The 20,824-nt window shown below is 44.0% G+C and overlaps 1 protein-coding gene across 4 annotated transcripts in view; it reads right to left on the bottom strand.

Moving 5' to 3' along the window:
* Nucleotides 1-20,824, bottom strand: part of NXN (nucleoredoxin) — a 162,532-nt gene that overhangs the window by 57,849 nt on the left and 83,859 nt on the right. The window lies entirely within an intron of this gene.

The raw sequence follows: 20,824 nt of genomic DNA on the forward strand, positions 1-20,824 counted from the left end.
GACAGCTGGCCTTCCCAGAGACTCTTGGAGGAAGAATTGGCAGGACTTAGCTCTCAATTGCCCACAGAATACAATAGAGTAGAATTATTAATTAAAAAAAAAAAAAGGAGATCCAACCAGTCCATCCTAAAGGAAATCAGTCCTGAATATTCACTGGAAGGACTAATGCTGAAGCTGAAACTCCAATACTTCGGCCACCTGATGCGAAGAACTGACTCATTTGAAAAAACTCTGGCCTTGGGAAAGATTGAAGGTGGGAAGAGAAGGGGATGACAGAGGATGAGATTGGTTGTATGGTATCACCGACTCAATGGATATGAGTTTGAGTAAACTCTGGGAGTTGGTGATGGACAGGGAGGCCTGGTGTGCTGCAGTCCATGGGGTGGCAAAAAGTCGGACACGACTGAGCGACTGAACTGAACTGAACTGAAGAGAGAGGAGGCCTCAGGAGACATCATGGACTAGGAAAGGCCAGGTTGAATGGAGATCCCTAGCCCCTTAGTCTTTCCTTCTGAGCAAATAGTTAGGAATCATCTGCACCTCCAGAGCTTTGATATAGGCTTTGATTTGTTTGTTTTTTAAATGTCACCACCCTTCTACTGATTTATTTATTTATGTCCATGCTGGGTCCTTGTTGCTGTGTGCCGGCTTTCTCTAGTTGTGGTGAGCAGAGACTACTCTTTGTTAGGGTGCACAGTAGTTGTGGCGGACGGGCCCTGTTGCCCTGCAACATGTGGAATCTTCTGGGCCTAGGAATCGAACCTGTGTCCTCTGCATTAGCAGGCGGATTCTTAACCACTGGACCACCAGTGAAGTCCTAGGCTTTGATTTTAAGCACAGTGATCTTCATGGATCTAATTCTAGAGACACATTTGCAACCAGCATTAACCAAAAGCCACCTCTCAGGCCTCTTCCTTGCAGCATAATCTCTGAAGACTAGTCTAGGATCATCACCTCAGTGATGAGTTAAACAATAAAATCAATGACTGCTACCACTCCAGCACAAGTTTCTAAATCATTTCTTCTTCAAATGTAAATCACAGCACATGCATTTGTTTTTAATAAGCTTCCTCTAGTGGAAAAAGTTCAAGTACACCAGCTAACTGGGAATTACATGTTTCAGCCATGCCTGATCTAGCCCTGCTCCTTTACTGATGAACTCTTAAGAGTTACTCCCAAGCTTGTAAAATGCTTTTATGAACAACATGTCACAAGACATCTGTGGTGCTATTGGTTTTATTTCTTGGGAAACATGGGGGTGGGGATATGGGGGAGGAATTGTCAAAATTTGGACATGCCCGTGGAAGTATGTTATGCGTGGAATTTCATACACCATGTGTGCTGCAGCCAAAAAAAAAAAGTGGAGGGGCTGTGGCTCTAATACAGAACAAAGAAGGCTTGAAATAATACCAGCTGTAAATGGAAGAGCCTGGGACAACAATGGAGTGTTCCAATACCAAGTCCTGTTCTTTCAGCTAAGCTGCCAAACTCTCAAGGCCAGGACACTGAACCACATGGTTAAAAGACAGACAGACAGGTGAGCCAGCATGTGTGAGCACCACATCTATGGTGGCTAATTTTCTAGGTTAACTTGATCAGGCTACAGGGCGCCCAGATATTTGTGAGACATTGTTCCGGGTCTGTCCTGTTTCTGGATGAGATTAACATTTGAATCTGTTGACTAAGCAGATTGCCCTCCCCCATGTGGGTGGGCCTCATCCAATCCATTGAAGGCCTAAACTGAACAAAAGGCTGTTCAAGAAAGAGTTCATTCTCTGTCTGTCTTCCAGCTGGGATATTGATCTTATCCTGCTTCTGGACTCCGACTCAGACTAGAACTTACATCATTGGCTCTCCTTGGTCTCCGGCTTGCCAAATACAGATCTCGAGACCTCTCAGCCGCCAGAACTCCATGAGCCAATTCCTTATAATAAATCTTTTCACTTAGAAACATATATATATATATATATATATAATACACACACTAACTATATTACAGAGACAGATCCTATTGGTTCTGTTTCTCTAGAGAACCCAGAGTAACACAAAGCCCAAATCAATGACTTTTGCACATCAAAGAAAGAGTCTATCACCTTCAAGATGATACACTGGATGACATCAGACTTTTACTGGAAACTTCTAGTTTCTGCTTATCTGAGATCTCCTGAGCCCTTGTGCTTGATGGGCTAGGGAAAGTGAAGTTCTAGAAGCTTTGTTCATATTAGTGATGATAATATCCAAATGAGTTTGTAGGAAATTGCCTCCCTCCACCAAAGAAAAAGCAAACTCTCCCACAGGTGATTAAGGAAAAGTGTTTAAACCTGCACTTAAACCATTTCCCTGGGGAAAAACAGGAGGCAGTCATTTTTTCATGGAGGACATGAAAGGCTGGGATGGAGCAGGGGAAGCAAATGGGGATCTCATGAGAATGAGCACTTCTGTTTCTTTTAATTCTCCAACACTCACTCTTAACACAGAATCACATTCTTCTGCATGAGTTCTCTCCTTTCACACAAAATCCCTTTTTCACAAAGGCAACCCGTCATCACTGCAGAGAGAGTCCTGCATGAGAACCGGAATCTGCTCTAGATGAATAAGTAAATAAATTAGCTGGAACAAAAGATGAAAATGACAAAAGAAGAAGAAACACATTAACAGTGCAATTAACATAATGCAACTTATAATTAAAAAGAGAAATAATATTAGTTATCATTGGCTGATCACTTACTCTGTGTCAAGAACCATATGCCTAGAATAGTATCTGGGGCTTAAGAGTCAGTGCCATGTTAAGTATTAGCTATTTTTATTATTTAATCTTGTTACAAGTTAGAGGAAATGAAGGGGAAGGAGGAAGAGACATCTGAGCTGCTTTTTGAAGAATGAACTGGATTTTATTAGGCAGGTCATGAGCAGGATGGGGGAAGGCACCCAAGACAGAGCAAGAGATAGGGTAAAGTCCAGCATGTTTGAGGGGAACTGCAAGTTTTCAGGACAGTGGAATACAAAGCATTGGAGGCTAGTGGGGGGGGGGGGGGAGCAGTGGGACAGGGTGAGCCTGAAGCCATGTGGACTGACGAGCCTAACTCTAATTGATGCCATCATTGAAACAAACTATAGGAAATGAAGCCAGACCTAGAAAACCTGGGCTGCACTCTGGGGACGCAGTCTGGATGGGGAGACAGACAAGAACTAATGAGAATACAGGTGATGAATGCCATAGCAGAGATCTGTAGAGCCAAGTGATAAACACTTGGAGGGAAGTGTTTCTTAGAGTTGATGACAGATGAAGGGACAATGAATGTATACAGCTTACTTTGAGCAAAACTTCACCAAACAGAGCAGGTGGGAAGGCCATTCCCAGTGGAGGAATCACCATGCACAAAGGCGCAAAGGTCGTTTGAGGCTCTCTGGAGCAGATTGGCATGGTGGAGGGTGGCGTCAAGTGGGCTCAGTGGTAGGAGGCCTTGGCATCCATACCAGGGAGTTCTGGACTTAATCCATCAACAATGAAGGTCTGTATGTAGGGGAGTGATATGGACAACTGATGTCGTAAAAAGGTCATCTTGCGACTTGTGCAGAGTGTATGAGAATGGAGGTCGTGGACTAGTTAAGAGATTACTTGACACGATGGCGCGGGGATCTAGTTAGATTCAGAGAATGGGGGGAGTGAGCTGAGAAATGCCAAGGTTTGTAGCTTGGGTAAATGGTCAGTATAACCCTGTTATCAGAGCTAAAGGGAAAGGGAAAGGAAAGGGAAGTCGCTCAGTCGTGTCCGACTCTTTGCGACCCCGTGGACTGTAGCCTACCAGGCTCCTCCGTCCATGGGATTCTCCAGGCAAGAATACTGGAGTGGTTTGCCATTTCCTTCTCCAGGGGATCTTCCCGACCCAGGGATTGAACCCAGGTCTCCCGCATTGGAGGCAGACGCTTTAACCTCTGAGCCACCAGGGAAGTCCTCTTAACCAGACCCTTAAAAAGCAGGTAGAGGGCTTCCCTGGTAGCATAGTGATAAAGAATTGCCTGCCAATGAAGGAGATACGGGTTCGATTCCTGATCCAGGAAGATCCCATATGCTGCAGAGCAACTAAGCCTGTGCGCCACCACTATTGAGTCTGTGCTCTAGAGCCTGGGATCCACCCTGGCGTGCCACATGCCCCAACTACTGAAGCCTGTGTGCCCTAGAGCCCATGCTCCTCAACAAGAGAAGCCATCACAATGAGAAGCCTGAGCACTGCAACTAGAGAGTAGCCTCTGCTCCCCACAACTAGGGAAAAGCCTGCATAGCAACAAAGAACCAGCACAGCCCAAAATAAAAAATACATAAATAAAATTATTAAAAAATAAAAAAGCCGGTAGAACCAGTTAAAAGCTCAACTATTTGTTGAATGAATGCACGAAAGAAGAGTGGGCAGGTAGAGAGAGAAGGAGAAAACAAAGTGGAAGAAAGACAGGTGAAGGCCGGGGAGTAAGTTTGGTTTTGGACCAGACAACCAAAGGCCTCACCAGCAACCCGGTGAGGACACCACAGGCTGAGCGATGGATGGGAGTGTCACCCTTCCCCACTTGGGCGGCTACATTCTGAGCTCATGGTGAAGTGCTTCCTGTCACTGCCTCTTTTTGGCCTCCAGCAAGAGGGTCAGCAAAAAGGATGATTCAGAAGAAAAAACTTGGCTAAGTACGTGCGTTTTAAGCCAAAGGTCTCAAGAAGCTTCTCTCACAGGTATGGAATTCAACCACAATACCCACTGTGGTGAAGCACTGTTTAGGTCCAAGAAGAATATGACGAACAAAATGACATTAAGACCAATTCATCTTTCAAGTAGAATCTCTGAGCCATATTTTGTTTGGTTAAGGAGAGAAATTCCACTATTATTCCAAGCAAATCTTCTGATGCACCAAACTCAAGGATGAGGTTTTATTCAAGAAATGTTTAAAAAAATGCATTCACGGTGATTTTTAAAAAATCATTAAGGGGGCAAGGGGATGGTCTTATCATTCAGGACAGAATTCCTAATCCTGGTCTCTGAAGGCAACCCAAACCCTTGAGAAAACCATTCTCTCTCTCTTTTGTGTATGTTGTATAGGGTTTTCTTTTTTTCCCTCATATGTAAAATTAAAGAATTTAATTAAATAACTTTGTCTTTTTTTTTTTTTTAATTTTTTTTTTTTTGGCATGTGGGATCTTAGTTCCCTGACCAGGGATTGAACCTGTCCCCTCTACGTTGGGCGCACCGAGTTTTAACCACCTGACTACCAGGGAAGTCCCTAAATAACTTTGGATTAACTACCAGGACTGAGGTTTATGATTAGATTGTGATTAGGGACACATAAAAGGAGAAAATATCTTAATAAGTGCTTCTTTGTTGCCTGTTTGAGCCGTTCTTAGTAAACTAATAAGTTACAATTTTCTTGGAGAGAAAAATCTTGGAAATGACCCATTTCCCCAACAGGAGATCATTTCCTGTAATTCACATGTGGTAGAGTTAAAAAAAAAGATCTTTTGAACCTGGCTCAGATAGGTCAGGGAGAAAATTCAAAATAAGTGTTTATTTTTCTGATTAAAACCAAACAATCAGACTCAAAATAAGGAGGCCACAGAAATGCCATGGAGCCCTCCAAGTGACTGTGAGCTGCACACATAAAGACCCAATAATGGGAGGGGTGTGGCGGGAGGGGAGGGGGCTGGGGAAGGGAGAAGCAAGAAAAAGAGGTGAACTCCCTCCCCTCAAAGGAGCAGAGCTGGGGGTCTATTGGTCAAATTCTTTATACATACTCAGGAACCGAGCATCCTTTCTGCCAAAAGAGTAAGCTGACTATGAAAAACAGGTATTTCCAACTGGAAACTAACCAGTGTATTTGGTCGGAAAATAGGATAAGGCTAGGGACTTCCCTGGAAGTCCAGTGGTTAAGATTCCGTGCTGCCAATGCAGGAGACATGGGTTTAATCCCTGGCTGAAGAGCTAAGATCCCACATGCCATGTGGTACAGCCAAACGATTTTTTTAAAATATGAAAATAGGATATGGCTATCTAACATGAGTCCCTTCTCCATTAGGTCCCAGAGCCCAGGCCAGTGCTCCATGAGGCCGATCAGACCAGGGTCCATTGGTTCAAACATGTCAAAAGTTCTCCCTCCCTTTCTGCTCCTTCTCTGCCAGGAGGCATAAGCCCCACCTCTGCTCACACTCAGAAAGTATCAGGTATTGGAGTGAGGTGTGAGAACAAAGGACAATCAGCTAGAGTCTGAATGGTTGTGGAATGACTTCTTGGGGAAAATGGGGTTGAAAATAGGTCCAAAAAGTGAAAAAGAGCCCTAAACGTGAAAGGCAGGACAATGAAGCTTGTCCAAAATAACAGAAGGTGAAAGAAAAAACAGGAATGAAAATCACAGTGTGCTGAAAGAGTTCTTCTGACACAAAAGCACTCCTTCTAAATGAAAAGGCTGACAAATGTGACTTCACTCTAAGATTAATAAATAATTCTATTTATATAAAGCTCCCAAACAGGCAAAACTAAACCACAGTGTTTAGGGAAGCACATTTAGTTTGAAAACTCTTGAGGGAGGCGAGAAAGTGATTGCCATAAAAGTCAGGGTGAAGGCGAGGAAAGGTTTGTGCAAGAAGAGGGATACACGGGAGGCTCTGAGAGTCTGACAAGGGTCTATTTCTTGATTTAGATGCAGTTACCTGCAAGGAGGAGAAGGGGACGACAGAGGATGAGATGGTTGGATGGCATCACCGACTCGATGAACATGGGTTTGGGTAGACTCTGGGAGTTGGTGATGGACAGAGAGGCCTGGTGTGCTGCAGTCCATGGGGTCACAAAGAGTTGGACACAACTGAGCGACTGAACTGAACCTGGGAGTTCACTTTCTAATAACGCATCAACTTGTGCATTTATCTCTTTTGTACTTTTCTGTATGTATGTTATACTGGATACAAAGGTTTTAAGAAAAAACAGTGTGAAGAGGCACTTCCCTGGTGGTCCAGTGGATAAGGCTTCATGCTCTCAAGGCAGGGGGGCCCAGGTTAGATTTAATCCCTGGTCAGGGAGCTGGATCCCACATGCCACAACCAAGAGTTTGCAACTAAAGATACCACATGCTGCAACTATTAATAAGACCCAGATCAGCCAAATAAATACATATATACATACATTTTAATAGTTAAATAAATATTTTGTAAAAGTGAAGGGGAATCAGACAGTGAACTGCAGAGTATATGACCCCAAAGAGCCTATACACAAGTTCAAGAAGAGCCAGTAAGCACAAATGAACTTATCTACAAAAACACAAACAGACTCACAGACATAGAGAACAACACAATTGTGGTTGCCAAGGGGAAAGGGGGTGCGGGGGGAGGGGGGATGGACTGGGAGTTTGGGGCTAACAGATGCAAGCTATTACATTTAGAATGGAAAAACAACAAGGTCCTACTGTATAGCCCAGGGAACTATATCCAGTCTCCTGGGATAAACCATAATGGAAAAGAAAATAAATAAAGAATGTATGTATGTATATAACTGAGTCATTCTGCTTTACAGCACAGATTGGCACAATACTGTAAATCAACACTTCAATTTTTAAAAAATTTTTTGAAAAAAAAAAAAAGAGCCAGTAAGGATAAAAGGGAGCTAGCTTGTTGTGATGATCAAAATTCAGACAAAAGTCATTCAAATAAACCATAAAAAAACCAAAGTATTACTACAGAATCATTAATTTTTAAGGTGTAATAATGACATTTTGGTTGTGTACATGTATGCTTTGAAGGAGTCCTTATCTTTTAGAAATACACACCAAAATATTCATGATGGAAATGATATAATGTCTGGGACTTGCTTCAAAGTAAGCTAGGGAGGAAATGTTAGTGTAGGTGGCTATGGATGAAGTAGTACTGGCTGTGAACCATTGAGGCTGGACGCCGGAGAGTTCATTACGATATTTTCTTCACTGTGAGATTTGAAGTTTGGAATTTACAATTTTTTTTTTAAATAAGGCAAAGGAATATTATTTTAGAAAGACTCTAATGCTGGTTATTCAGCAGGTGGGAAGAACTCTCTCTGGTACCACAAATAAATACATTTCTTAACATATAGAAGCTGTCATGTGCCTACGTGGGCACTGCTCAGCTCCAATCCCCACCTGCAAGAGTCACCAACAGTGTCCCTCATACACATGATTGCATTTAATCCCCCAAACAGCCCTGAAAGATGGGCATCATCACCATTGCCATGTTCATATATGAGAAAAGTGAGGTTCAGAGAGGTTAAGTGATTTTTATGGAGCCAGAGGCACTGAATGATAAAGCTAGAACAGAAGGTAAAACCTACATTCTGCAGTTGTTTCCAACAACAGAAATAAGTGATTCTAATAACTAAAGCATGTGACATCTTAAAACTTCCTGACAAGAATCTGAAAATGCCTCTAATGTTTAGTGCCTCCAGATGGGTAGAACCAAGTGACATTAAATCCAAAAATGGGGAGTTCGATGGTGGTTCAGTGGTTAAGACTCTGTACTTCCAATGCCAGGGGCGAGGGTTCTATTCTTGGTCAGGGAACTAAGATCCCACATACAGACTGATGCAGCAAAAAAAAAAAAAAAAAATTAAACCAAAAACACATGCAAATGTGTATTTGACAAACAATTCCTACCCGGACTACATAAAGAACTCTTACAAATCAACAATAAAAAGATGAACAGCCTGATAAAAAATGGGCAAAGGATTTGAATAGACACATCAAAAAACAGGCAGATGGCCAAATAAGCATATGGAAATGTTTTCCACATCATTAGTCATCAGGGAAAAGCAAATTAAACCCACTTCACACACAGAAAAATAGCAAAAAATAAAGACTGGCAACACCAAATGCTGGTGAGGAGTTGGAACAAAGGGAAAACACACTGCTGGTGGGAGGATAAGATGGTATGACTACTCTGAAGAACTGTTATCAGTATAAATATGCATTTACTCTATAACCCTACCATACTACTCATGGTAGTCACCTGTGAAAAATGAAAAATATATCCATAAAGAGAATTATATAAAAATCTTTATAGCAGTCCCCCTCCAACCCCAAACTGGAAATAATTCACACCTCTATCCACAGAAGAATGGAGAAACTGTGACCTGAGTGCTCATTCAATGGAATACTTCTCAGCGATAACAAAGAGCACATTACTGATACACGCAACAACATGCACTATCCTTATGGACCTTAAATGCCAAAGTGTGATTCCATTTATATGACATTTTGAAACATGGAAAACTAAAATATAGTGACAGAAGACCAAAAGTGATGGGGTAGGGGTAGGGAAGAGGAGTATCAGGGAACTTTCTAAAAAAAAATGGAGATGTTCTATACCTTGTTTTGAATGATATTTATATAACAGTTGTCCAAACACACTGAACTGAATGCTTACGATCTGTGCATTTTATCGTATTAAGTCTGTGTGTGTATGTGTGTATAACTTATGCCAAAAAGAAAAAATAAACATTTGTTCCTCCGTCTGGGTGTACGTAGGGCTTCCCAGGTGGCTCAGTGGTAAAGAATCCATCTACCAATGTAGGAGACACAGGAGACGTGGGTTCGATTCCTGGGTGGGGAAGATCCCCTGGAGGAGGAAATGGCAATCTACTCTAGTATCTTGCCTGGAAAATCACATGGACAGAGGAGCCTGGTGGGCTACAGTCCACAGGGTCTCAAAGAGTTGGACACGACTGTGCGACTGAGCACACTAGGGGTAAGTAATTGAGAATTCCAGAGTGAACACGTGGCACCTTTCAACTGGGTGTGTTTACTTTCCCACCAGTGAACACCTCCTGTCCCTGTCTTTCTCTGCTACTGTTCCTAGTCTCAGTAAATGGCACCAACAAGCCTCCACCTGGTTTCCCACACCAGAAGACTGGGAGTCCAGCCACACACTTCCCTCTTCCTCCTGTCTACTCAGTCACTTCCCCCTCCTGAATCCACCCCACCCCCACAACCCCATCCCCTGCCTGCCCTCCATCCGAAATGCCTCGGTGGAAGTTTGGATCCAAGTTACTACATCTGCCTCCCAACCATTTCCAGGCTGGTCCCCTAATCTGTCCTTATCCAAAAACAAAACTCTACTTAACATCCTTTTATTGAGGGTGGGTCGAATTTGAGAGAGTAGCACTGACATATATACAACTACCATGTGTAAAACAGACAGCTAGTGGGAAGCTGCTGTCTAGCACAGGGAGCTCAGCTCAGTGCTCTGTGCTGACCTAGAGGGGTGGGATGGGGGTGGGGGTAGGAGGGAGGCTCAAGAGGGAGGGGATTTATGTATACAAATAGCTGATTCACTTTGTTGTACAGCAGAAACAACACATTACAAAGCAACTATACTCTAATTAAAAAAATAATTTAAAAAAGAAAAGAAAAAAAAAGGTAACATCTTTTTATCATTCCCAGTCACCCTGAGGATAAAAACCAAATTCCTCAGCTAGATAAGTGAAGGCAGTCCGTCACTTTCGTGCATCAAACAGCTCTTTGCTTCAGCAGTTACATCTGCCCGGAGCACCCTCCTCCCCACTCAATGCTCCCCACCCCCATCTTCACACCTGTGCACCTGGTGAGTCCCTATTCTTCCCTAAGACTTAGATCAAGCACCACCTATTCACACACAAGCCTCTCTCCAAAGCAGCCCTCCTCAGCCCTCAGCCTCAGACATCCTCTTACGCTGGAATGGAGCTTGTATGCTTACAAAGCAGCTCACATGATCAGGCCAGGTACCAGTGTGAGCGTGTTACACACATTAGATCACTTAGTAGTAATCATCACTCTGCACGGTGATGCTTGGTCTTCTTTTGTCCATATGGACTCAACTGTAAATAGCAGTTATTGTGTTCAGCTAGTACCTTTTCAAGCACTAGGAAAATATAGGAACTAGCTTAACTCTTTGCTGAATGAATGCAGGTCGCATAGTGAAGGCCTGAAATGGTTTGCATGTCATTTGGCCTACTCTGGTAGTTCAGTTGGTAAAGAATCTGCCTGCAATGCAGGAGACCCCAGTTCGATTCCTGGATCAAGAAGATCCCCTGGAGAAGGGATAGGCTACCCACTCCAGTATTCTTGGGCTTCCCTTGTGGCTCAGCTAGTAAAGAACCCGCCTGCAATGCGGGAGACCTAGGTTCAATCCCTGGGTTGGGAAGATGCCCTGGAGATGGGAACAGCTAACCACTCCAGGATTCTGGCCTGGAGAATTCCATGGACTGTATAGTCCATGGGGTGACAGAGAGTCAGACATGCCTGAGTGACTTTCACTTCACTTACCTTGAAGAGCAAAGTGAACATCCAGGACATCCAGGGAAGACACCGATGCTGTTACCTGGCTTGCTGGCAAAACTCAACAGTACCCAAAGGATTTTCCAGGGTTAAGCCACTTGCCACACTCAACTGTCAAGTGTCTCTAGTGCTCCAACAACCAAGCTCCTTACAATCATATGAGATGCCTACTGTATACCTTGCATTGCCCTGGCCTCTCACATAATTTAACCCCTGCCACATCACCATCAGCCCCATGTTTACATACAAGAAAACTGACATTCAGAGAAGTTAAGTAACTTTATTTAAGGAATCAGAGCCATGGAATGGTAAAACTAGCATAGAAAGGAATTCTAATGCCAAAAACCTACCTTGTTCCGCATTACCACATTGCTTCCCTAGAAGACAAAATGGAAAACCTTGTTGCTCCCCCAAGACAATGTTTCTCTAACTCTTCATTTTACATTGGAGTGTGGTCAATTAACAATGTTGTGATAGTTTCAGGGGACAGCAAAGGGACTCGGCCATTCATATACATGTATCCATTCCCTCATATATATGTATCCCAAGCTTCCCTCCCATCCAGGCTGCCACCTGACATTGAGCAGAGTTCCCTGTGCTATACCGTGGATCCTTGTTGGTTATGCATTTTAATTATAGTGGTGTGACATGTCAATCCCAAACTTGAGACAATGTTTTTTGAGTCACTGCTATATGGATGTGGGCTTCCCTGGTGGCTCAGATGGTAAAGAATCTACTTGCAACACAGGAGACCAAGGTTCAATCTTTGGGTTGGGAAGATCCCCTAGGGAAGGAAATGGCAACTCACTCCAGTATTCCTGCCTGGAGAATTCCATGGGCAGAGGAGCCTGACAGGTTACAGTTCATGGGGTCACAAAGAGTCAGAGCGACTAACACTTTAACTTTCTATATGGCTGTAGATCCCCTTTTTGTAGAATGGGAAATCAAGACTCACTGTGACTCTGTGATGACCTTGCTGAGGTCACTCAATGAGCAGCGACAGGAGGGAGGCCAGAGTGGGGTCTGCCACCAGGCAGCTGCCAAAGGGCTGAATAGCGGGTCCCTGACTATGTGCTTACACCACACATCACATTTCTACCTGCTCAGACCCATCCTGGGGCTATAAGCTAGAGTGAAGAACGGGACTTAATGTATAGAATTTAGAGATAATGAGGGATAGAATCAAAGTATGTTTACAGTCCCTAATAATGGCTCTCAATTAAAATAGCAAAAATCTTTACAACCAAACCCATAGTAGGTAAGAACTGAGAACTGAGCAGAGAATGTTTTACCTGAGTATTGCCTTAAGGGACAAGGGGTGTGTCGGAGGTCACTCTGGGAGGAGAAGCCGGAAGGCTTGAGGACTTAGAGAACACTTGTGGGAAGCTGTTTGTTGAAGGCGAGGTTGATTCTATTGGCCGATGAGGACATGAGGAGGCAATCAGCTCACATCCTCCCGAGAGGTGATAGGAAGCACAGAGCTGGGCTGTTGGAACTGTGATTCCATGGAGCGTGGAGCCTGCAGAACCCAGAGCATGTGAGGAAAGTGAGCTGGACTCTGCTTGGCCATGAGTGACCTTGAGACACAGGCCATCGTGGTCCCTAAAAGCCAGGCCCTGGAGCACCAGCAGGAAGCTGGAGGGTGGGTGGTTTCATCTCTCCTAAGGAAGGGTGAGTGGGTGAGAGAAAGATCTCTAAGAAATGATCTCGCCTCTTCCTCCCTCCACTGGGTCTTGGATATCAATTCACAGAACATAAATTTCCCATTTTTAAATTTTAAAAAAAAAAAGGACTATTTTTCTCTTTCCTTCCCACTCGTTGGTCCTTCATACCAACATGGGTAGGGACTGGGCCAATGAGAACAGGAAGGAAAAGACTGTGGGGAAGAAGAAAGCTGATCTGGATAAAGGAGCCTGATCCTCTGTTACTGAATCTTAGTTTTTCAGTCTGTTCACAGCCGAGGTCTCTCCTCTCTCCTTTCCTCCCTTGAGCTTCCTGGGCAGAAGCCTGGCTGTTGTAAAAGTAGTCTTTGTTCTTGGATGACATCCTCAGCTCCAAACTCCTACAGCACCTTCCTGACCTCAGGTTAAACAACGAAAAAAGCTGGCCATAAACATCCTAGGCGAAGACTCTAAACCTCCCCTCCAGGGAGACCACCTATGAGGACAAGCTCAGGAATACTGTCCCCAAAGCAGGTACGATCCTGGGAAAACCAGAAATTCCTGAACAGACAAGTTCAGGGGAAAGCTCACTTAATAAAGAGTTCAGGGGAGACTGAAGCCCAGAGGTCAAGGTACAAAAATGAAGGCAGCAAGGCCATGGACCTTGACCTGGTAAGTGGGGTGAGTACAGTAAGTCCCTTACATATGAGCCTTCAAGTTGCAAACTTTCAAAGATTTGACCATGCGGTTCACATGTCCAATCACCTTAGTTCACGTGTCTAGTGTACATTGTCCTGTGCATGCATCCTTTACAGGTGGTTGTGCTTTTGTGTACTTTACTGTACAGTACCATATAGTATACTGTATCATACAGTGGTACAGTATCTTCGTTTCAAGCCCAGGATGTCCAGAAACAAGCATAAAAGCAGTTGGTACTTCTCAAGGTACTCTATGTAAGATTAAAAGTGTTTTATTTTTTGGTTTGCTTTTTATGTATTATCTGTGTAAAAAGTACTAGTACTATAAGCCTATTACAGTTCAGTGTGTTAGTCGCTCAGTTATGTCCAACTCTTTGTGACCCCATGGACTATAGCCTGCCAGGCTCCTTTGTCCATGGGATTCTCCAGGCAAGAACACTGGAGTGGGTTGCCATTTCCTTCCCCAGGGGATCTTTCCAACCCAGGGATCGAACCCGGGTCTCCTGCACTACAAGCAGATTCTTTACTGTCTGAGACACCAGGTACTCTGTAGCCAATTGTGTTAGTTGGGTACCTAGGCTAATTTTGTTGGATTGAAGAACAAATTAGACTTACAAAGATGCTCTTGGAACTGAACTCATATATAGGGGACTTACTTGTACATCTAAAGAAAGACTTGGGGCACTGTGAGTGGTGATGTGGGGTGTGGTCAGCAAGGAGTGGAGAGAATCAGGGTTCACAGAAGCAAGTACCAGAAGTAGGCCCAGCACTGCCTGGGGAACAGAAATTCAGTGGTCATATCCCTCACCTCTCCATCCATCTGCCTTTCTAAAAACACCTAGTTCCTAATTTGGTTTCTAGTCCCCTAGATAATGAGGAGATACAATGTCCTGGATGGGGATACAGACATTCAGATACCAGAAAAGGGATGGATGGCCTCTTGTGACTCAATGAACCAGCCTGAGATGATGTCTCATCATCTCTGGAGGTCCTAGTAGAACATGTTTCTAGAACATGTGCTGAAAATTCTTAAGCAGCTATATCCCAATCACCAATCTAAATCCTAGGGGACCAGAAATCAAAAACATGATTGCCACACTCTCACATCTGCTTAATCCACCCCAATAAAGTCAGCTGGTGAACTGAAGATCCTCATGGAGAGCTGGCTGACCTTAGTTTGGTAACAGTCATACACACTGCTTGCCAGGGTTGCCCACTGTCCTGTACTTGTAATTTCTAGACACAATGAAAATGATGTTTTAAAACTTGCTATTTATTAACACGTGGGGTTTTCCCCACAAGATATACAGCTGAAGACAAGGAAGAATAACTGAAGTGTGTATGAAAGAGGAGTCTGGCAAGTGTCATCTCAGGGGTAAGAGGGGTATAGTTAAGACAAAGCAGTCCTAAGCCATGTTTCCTGGGTGGGATGAGGGGGTACAAGGGAGAGTCCCAAGGAAAGGGTCTTCCCAGGATGATAGGTCCCACACAGATTGGGCAAGGCTTAGATAATGACTGTATTGATAAGATGTGCAGGTCTGAGCAGGAGGCAGACAGACACTAAGAAGGGTTTAAGGATTACACATGGCATCACCTGCTTCCAGTCTTCCATTTCTCAGCCATGAATAGTCTCTGGAAATTAAACAGCCTTTCCCTTTTCTTTTTGCAGATGCTTCATTCTGAAGAGAGGCTCTGTGCCCACCTGGGGACATGCTTTTGATGCCCCTTGTGTGTGTGTGTATGTGTGTGTGTGTGTGTGTGTGTGCTCAGTTGTGTCCAACTCTTTGCCACCCCATGGACCATAGCCCACCAGGCTCCTCTGTCCATGGAATTTTCCAGGCAAGAATACTGGAGTAGGTTGCCACTTCTTTCTCCAAGGGATCTTCCCGACTCAGAGATTGAACCCACATCTCTTGTGTCTCCTACATTGGCAGGCGGGTTATTTACCACTGCTCCATTTGGGAAGCCTTTGATGTCCCTTAGGAAACCCTAAACAAAGGCTCTGAACACAGCTCAAAAATCCTGGCTGGGAGCCACACAAAAGGCAGCAAGAGGCTGGCAAGAGGTGGGGTCCATCAGAAGCTAAAGGCTCGTATTCAGATCCATCACATTCTGATCGCAGTGCAGCGTTTCTCAACCAAAGCTCTTGAGTCCCAAGTGGACAGCAGGCTGGACTGCTGTCAGGAAACTGCACAAGACCATGATCTTGTACAGAATCTTTCCAGCATTATTCTTGGCTCTGCTAACATTGCTTTGGCTTAAAAAAAAAAAAAAAAATCAATAAAGCAAGCAGAAGGTCCACTCACATCCAGGCTGGACTAAAGAGGTTTGCCCTTACCAAGCCAAAGGAATATCTAGTCCAAGGACATATATTTTGCTGGCTACCTGACACCTTCACGTGATCTCTCCCTGGGAGGGCCAGCAGTACCCGGGTAGCTTTGCTCCACGAGATCAATGTTGCTAGGCTACTAGAAGTCACTGTGGTGAGGGAACAGCCAGGGATTCCAGGGAGAAGCAGGGTAAATCAGCAGGAGAAAGGGATGCAAGGAGAGGAAATCAAGTCTCAATGGCACAATGACTTTTAAGACTCTGAAGGGAAACGGCTGGATCCTGAAAGCTTCAGTTCTAGAAAGTGGATCAAATCCTTTCCTGTGATCCTGAAAGACATGACGTACAGAAGGTAGATAAAGAATAGCTCTTACTCCTCTGGGCACTTTGAATCCTGACCTAAATCAAAAGGAAGAATGCCTTGATTGCGGTCTATTATGTATTCTGACATTTTTGCTGGACAGTCTGGGCACAACAAACCAACTTTTATCTAGCAGGAGCTCAATAAATACTGGTTGAGGGACTGGCCGGGACCCTCGCAGGGAAGAAACCACAGCAGTGAGGGATGGATGGTGGGGAGGAGAGGGTGTGTGCAGAATTCTGTGCAACAGGGCAGTGTGCAATTCAAGAGTGGGATGCAGGAAGCTCTTGTCACCAAGTCAACAAGGATACCTTCTCCTGCACCAGGTATTTGGAGATTTTTCAAATCACAGGCATTTTAGTCCTCTACTCTGTTCACTAAAATCCTACAGCTTACTTCCCCTGAGTGATGAGGCCAAGAAAAGAATCTGTTTTGTCAGAACCAGCCATAGATAAACAAAAATACAAAGAAAATGTGTGCTAGCCGATTATAAAACAAATGCAGGCTTGTGGCAGCTACATGACCCAGTGCTTCCACCCCTTTGATGGAAATGAACCTTCATTACTGAGATGGCCTCTGGCTTCTGGGGAGGTGGGGAAGAACAAGGTCTTCCATGTGTTTCCTTATGCCTCCTTTTCCCTAAGGAAAAGCAAAATGCCATTAAATCCAATTCCCATTCAATGGAAAGAAACACAGTCAAGTAGAAAGAACGTAGGCTGATGTCACAGAGCCCTGGTTTTGAATCCTTGTTTCGTTACACCCCACTGGCCATGAAGTCCAAAGCTAAACACTGAACCTCTTCAAGCATCAGTTCCCTTGTTCATAAGACAGAGATGCTTACAGCTATCACAGGGTTGCTGAGAAAACGAGGGGCGATAATCCACATCAGAAAGCACCTGGGACACGGCATGTGCTCAGTAAGTGTTCCTTTCCTTTCAACTTGGGCTCACCTGTAAGGGATGTGGTACAGATGTCATTCAAAGGTACAGAAAAGGACAGCAGACTGGGCTTAAGGAACTTGTAATAAAAGGGAGAGGGAGGAGAGAGAATGTACATCTTAGAACAAGGCTGGAGAAAGTTCAGCAAGATTTAAAAAAAAAAATAGAAAGAGAGCTCCAAGGTCTTCAGACAACTGTTATTATCAATCACAATGAAAAAATACAGCTGGGATGTCAAAGGACTTTCTTGATACATTGGAACATAAATAAATTTTGACGGATCCACTCAAAATTCCAGACTCATAAAAACAAAATTCAGCAAGTGGGAGTTAGTTTCTAAGTCTTTGTGGGGAACAGCAAGAGAAAGCAGGACAGCCTTCTGGCTAACAGCTTGATTCTGGTCAGGAAAGAAGTTCAAATCTCAGCTCCTCCACCAATCAGTCACCTGACCCTGGGCTTCTTGGAGGATCCAGGAAGAAGGCAGAGCATTAAGCCCAGTCCCTGCCTGTTAAGTGCTTAATAGGTGGTGAAGATACTGTAGTTGCAACACACTGAAAAGCTCTGAGCCCTGATACCTGGAGTGATTCTGCAATCAGGTCAAAAGGCCAACGGTGGAAAGGTGGAGTTGAATGAGAAATGCAGACAGGTGACTCCTGTGGGGCTGCAGGATGCAAAATGAGAGTGAAGCCTGGAGTTTCAAGTTCAAGGCCAAGGATATTTGGGGCATGACTACAGCCAGTTCATGAGCCCTTATCATTAGTCTAAAGACAAATGCCTCAAACCCAAGGTCTAAGCTTGCCAAGACATTAAATTTGAAACTACCAAAGTCGACAACGCATGTGTGAAGGATCTTAATTAAACGGTATCAAAAAATGCAAACGCGAACTCAGTGTGTGGACCTACTTATTAGGAAATAATCTTGATTAAGAACAAATCCCTTTTAAGGAGAGGAAAGAGCCCAGCAACTCTCCTGAACATCAAATGCTGTTCTCAATTAGCCCTTTTCCTCTGAACTTCACAAGGTACCAGCAGGTGGGAGATAATTAACGTTTTAATAAAACTTGTTTTACATGCTTTGGTTGGAAGCTTTTTGTTCTGTAAAGCTTTTCCCTCTCCAGCCCAAAGACCCACCCACAAAAGAAGTTGTTTTTTTTTTTTTCCAAAAGATCATTTTTCTGGTTACATTTGGGGTTTTATGACTTCAGGAAGATGAGGGTGGAGGAGGTTATTTATGAAAAGGACGATTTCTCTTTATCCATATTTACTTTCTCTAAGGGAGTGAGCTTGGTTTTTGATTCTCCTCCCAGGCCTATCAAAGGAATAAAGGCCTTGCTGCCACATGACAAGCCTTATGGAGCAATGAGAGGTCTGCGGGACCAGTGTAAGCCACACCACTCGATTGTTGAGCACAAGCCCTCCATTTGCAAGAATTGCTGACTTTTATAGAGCTTGTATTTTTTTCCCCTTATAAATCTTGTCTTGAAAAGCAGTCATCTTATAGCTTACCACTCTCACCCACAGACCTCAGCATCCACGTAAGCCCTTTTCTTAAAAAAAAAAAATTTATTTAGTTAGTTATTTTTGGCTGTGCTGGGTCTTCGTTGCTGCGTGGGCACTATTCTCTAATTGTGGACAGAGGGGGCTACTCATTGCAGTGGCTTCTCTTGTTGCGGAGCACAGGCTCTAGGCTACTGGGCTCAGTAGTTGCAACGTGCTGGCTTAGTTGCTCTGTTGCATGTAGGATCTTCCTGGACCAGGGATCAAACCTGTGTCTCCTCAACTGGCAGGTGGGTTCTTTACAACTGAGCCAGAGGGGAAGCCCCAAATAAGCCCTTTCCAGTATAAAAATGCTACTCCTTGGGAAATTTCTAATTAATTAATTCTTTAACAGTATGTCTTGCTGCCCATAACACAACAGTGGTGTCACAAAAGCTAACAGTGGTGGTGGTGGTTTAGTTGCTAAGTTGTGTCCAACTCTTGCCACCCCATGGACTGGAGCCCATCAGGCTCCTCTGTCTATGGGATTTTCCAGGCAAGAATACTGGACTGGGTTGCCATTTCCTTCTCCAGGGGATCTTCCCGACCCAGGAATCAAACCCAGGTCTCCTGCATTGCAGACAGATTCTTTACCACTGAGCCACCAGGGAAGCACAGTGTAGTACATGGCACATAGCAATTCAGGAACACACTCTAAGTCAAGACAAGAAAGACAACTGTTTTCCTTCTCAGAAGAAGAAACAGGAGCAGTGAGAAATCACTGACATTGCTTAAATACAGGGGATCTGAACCCAAGACTTGGGCTTTTACTTCTGGATGGCTCCGACTGCATTTAATTTGAGAGTAACCTAAGCTAACCCCACCATGCACAACCCAACAATTATAATTTGGGGCATTTTAATTGGACTCAGGCCTCAGGGTTTGAATTTAAGAGGGTGAGAGTTAAAGCAATATGTGTAAGTGATTACGGCTGAAATGCTGCCTGCAAGTTTCAGTTGACTTTCTCCTCAGGACTTTCCACATCTTCCCTCTTCGTTGCCAATGCACAGCCAGGCCTCCCATCATCCAAAATGCCATGTTCCTCTGCAGCCCTGGAGCCTGACGACCCTCACGTCCACCACACACATGACAACACCTGCACAAGTGTGTACAGTAGGGTTTCACAGTCTTGGCACTATTGGCTTTTCATTAGGGCATCGTCTTGTGATTACAGAATATTTGGCAGCATTCCTGGCCTCTGCCCACTGGATGTCAGCAGCACTCTCCTAGTTGTGACTATCAGAAATGTCTCCGGGGGAAATTCCCTGGTGGTCTAATGGTTAGGACTCTGTGCTTCCACCGCAGGGAGCAAGGGTTCAATTTCTGGTCAGGGAACTAAGATCCCTCATGCTGCAATAAGCACCCCCACCCCCCAGAAAAGGTCTCCAGAAGCCATGGGAGATTTTAGGACAGTGAAACTATTCTGTACTTATTATAATGGTGGGGAGGGGGAGGAACATGTCATTTTATACATCAGTCAAAACCTAAACCTACAGAATTACAACACAAGTGTTACCTTTAGTAAACCATGGACTTTAGTTAGATAAGTTATCAGTGTTGGTTCACCAATTGTACTACATTGTACGACATTTCTTCAACAAATATACCACATCGCGGGGGCGGGAGGGAGGCTCAAGAGGGAAGGTATATATGTATACATATAGCCGATTCACGTTGTTGTACAACCGAAATGAACACAACATTGTAAAGCAATTTACTCCAATTAAAAAGAAAAAATATTAAAAATATACCATATCAATACAAGATGTTAATAACAGGAATAAATCACTGCAGATGGTGACTACAGCCATGAAATTAAAAGATGCTTACTCCTTGGAAAGAAAGTTATGACCAACCTAGACAGCATATTAAAAAGCAGAGACATTACTTTGCCAACAAAGGTCCATCTAGTCAAGGCTATGGTTTTTCCAATAGTCATGTATGGAAGTGAGAGTCGGACTATGAAGAAAGCTGAGCACAGAAGAATTGACGCTT

The sequence above is a fragment of the Giraffa tippelskirchi genome, chromosome 3, assembly GCF_054371585.1.
Source record: "Giraffa tippelskirchi isolate mGirTip1 chromosome 3, T2T-mGirTip1v1.2.pri, whole genome shotgun sequence".
NCBI lineage: Eukaryota > Metazoa > Chordata > Mammalia > Artiodactyla > Giraffidae > Giraffa > Giraffa tippelskirchi.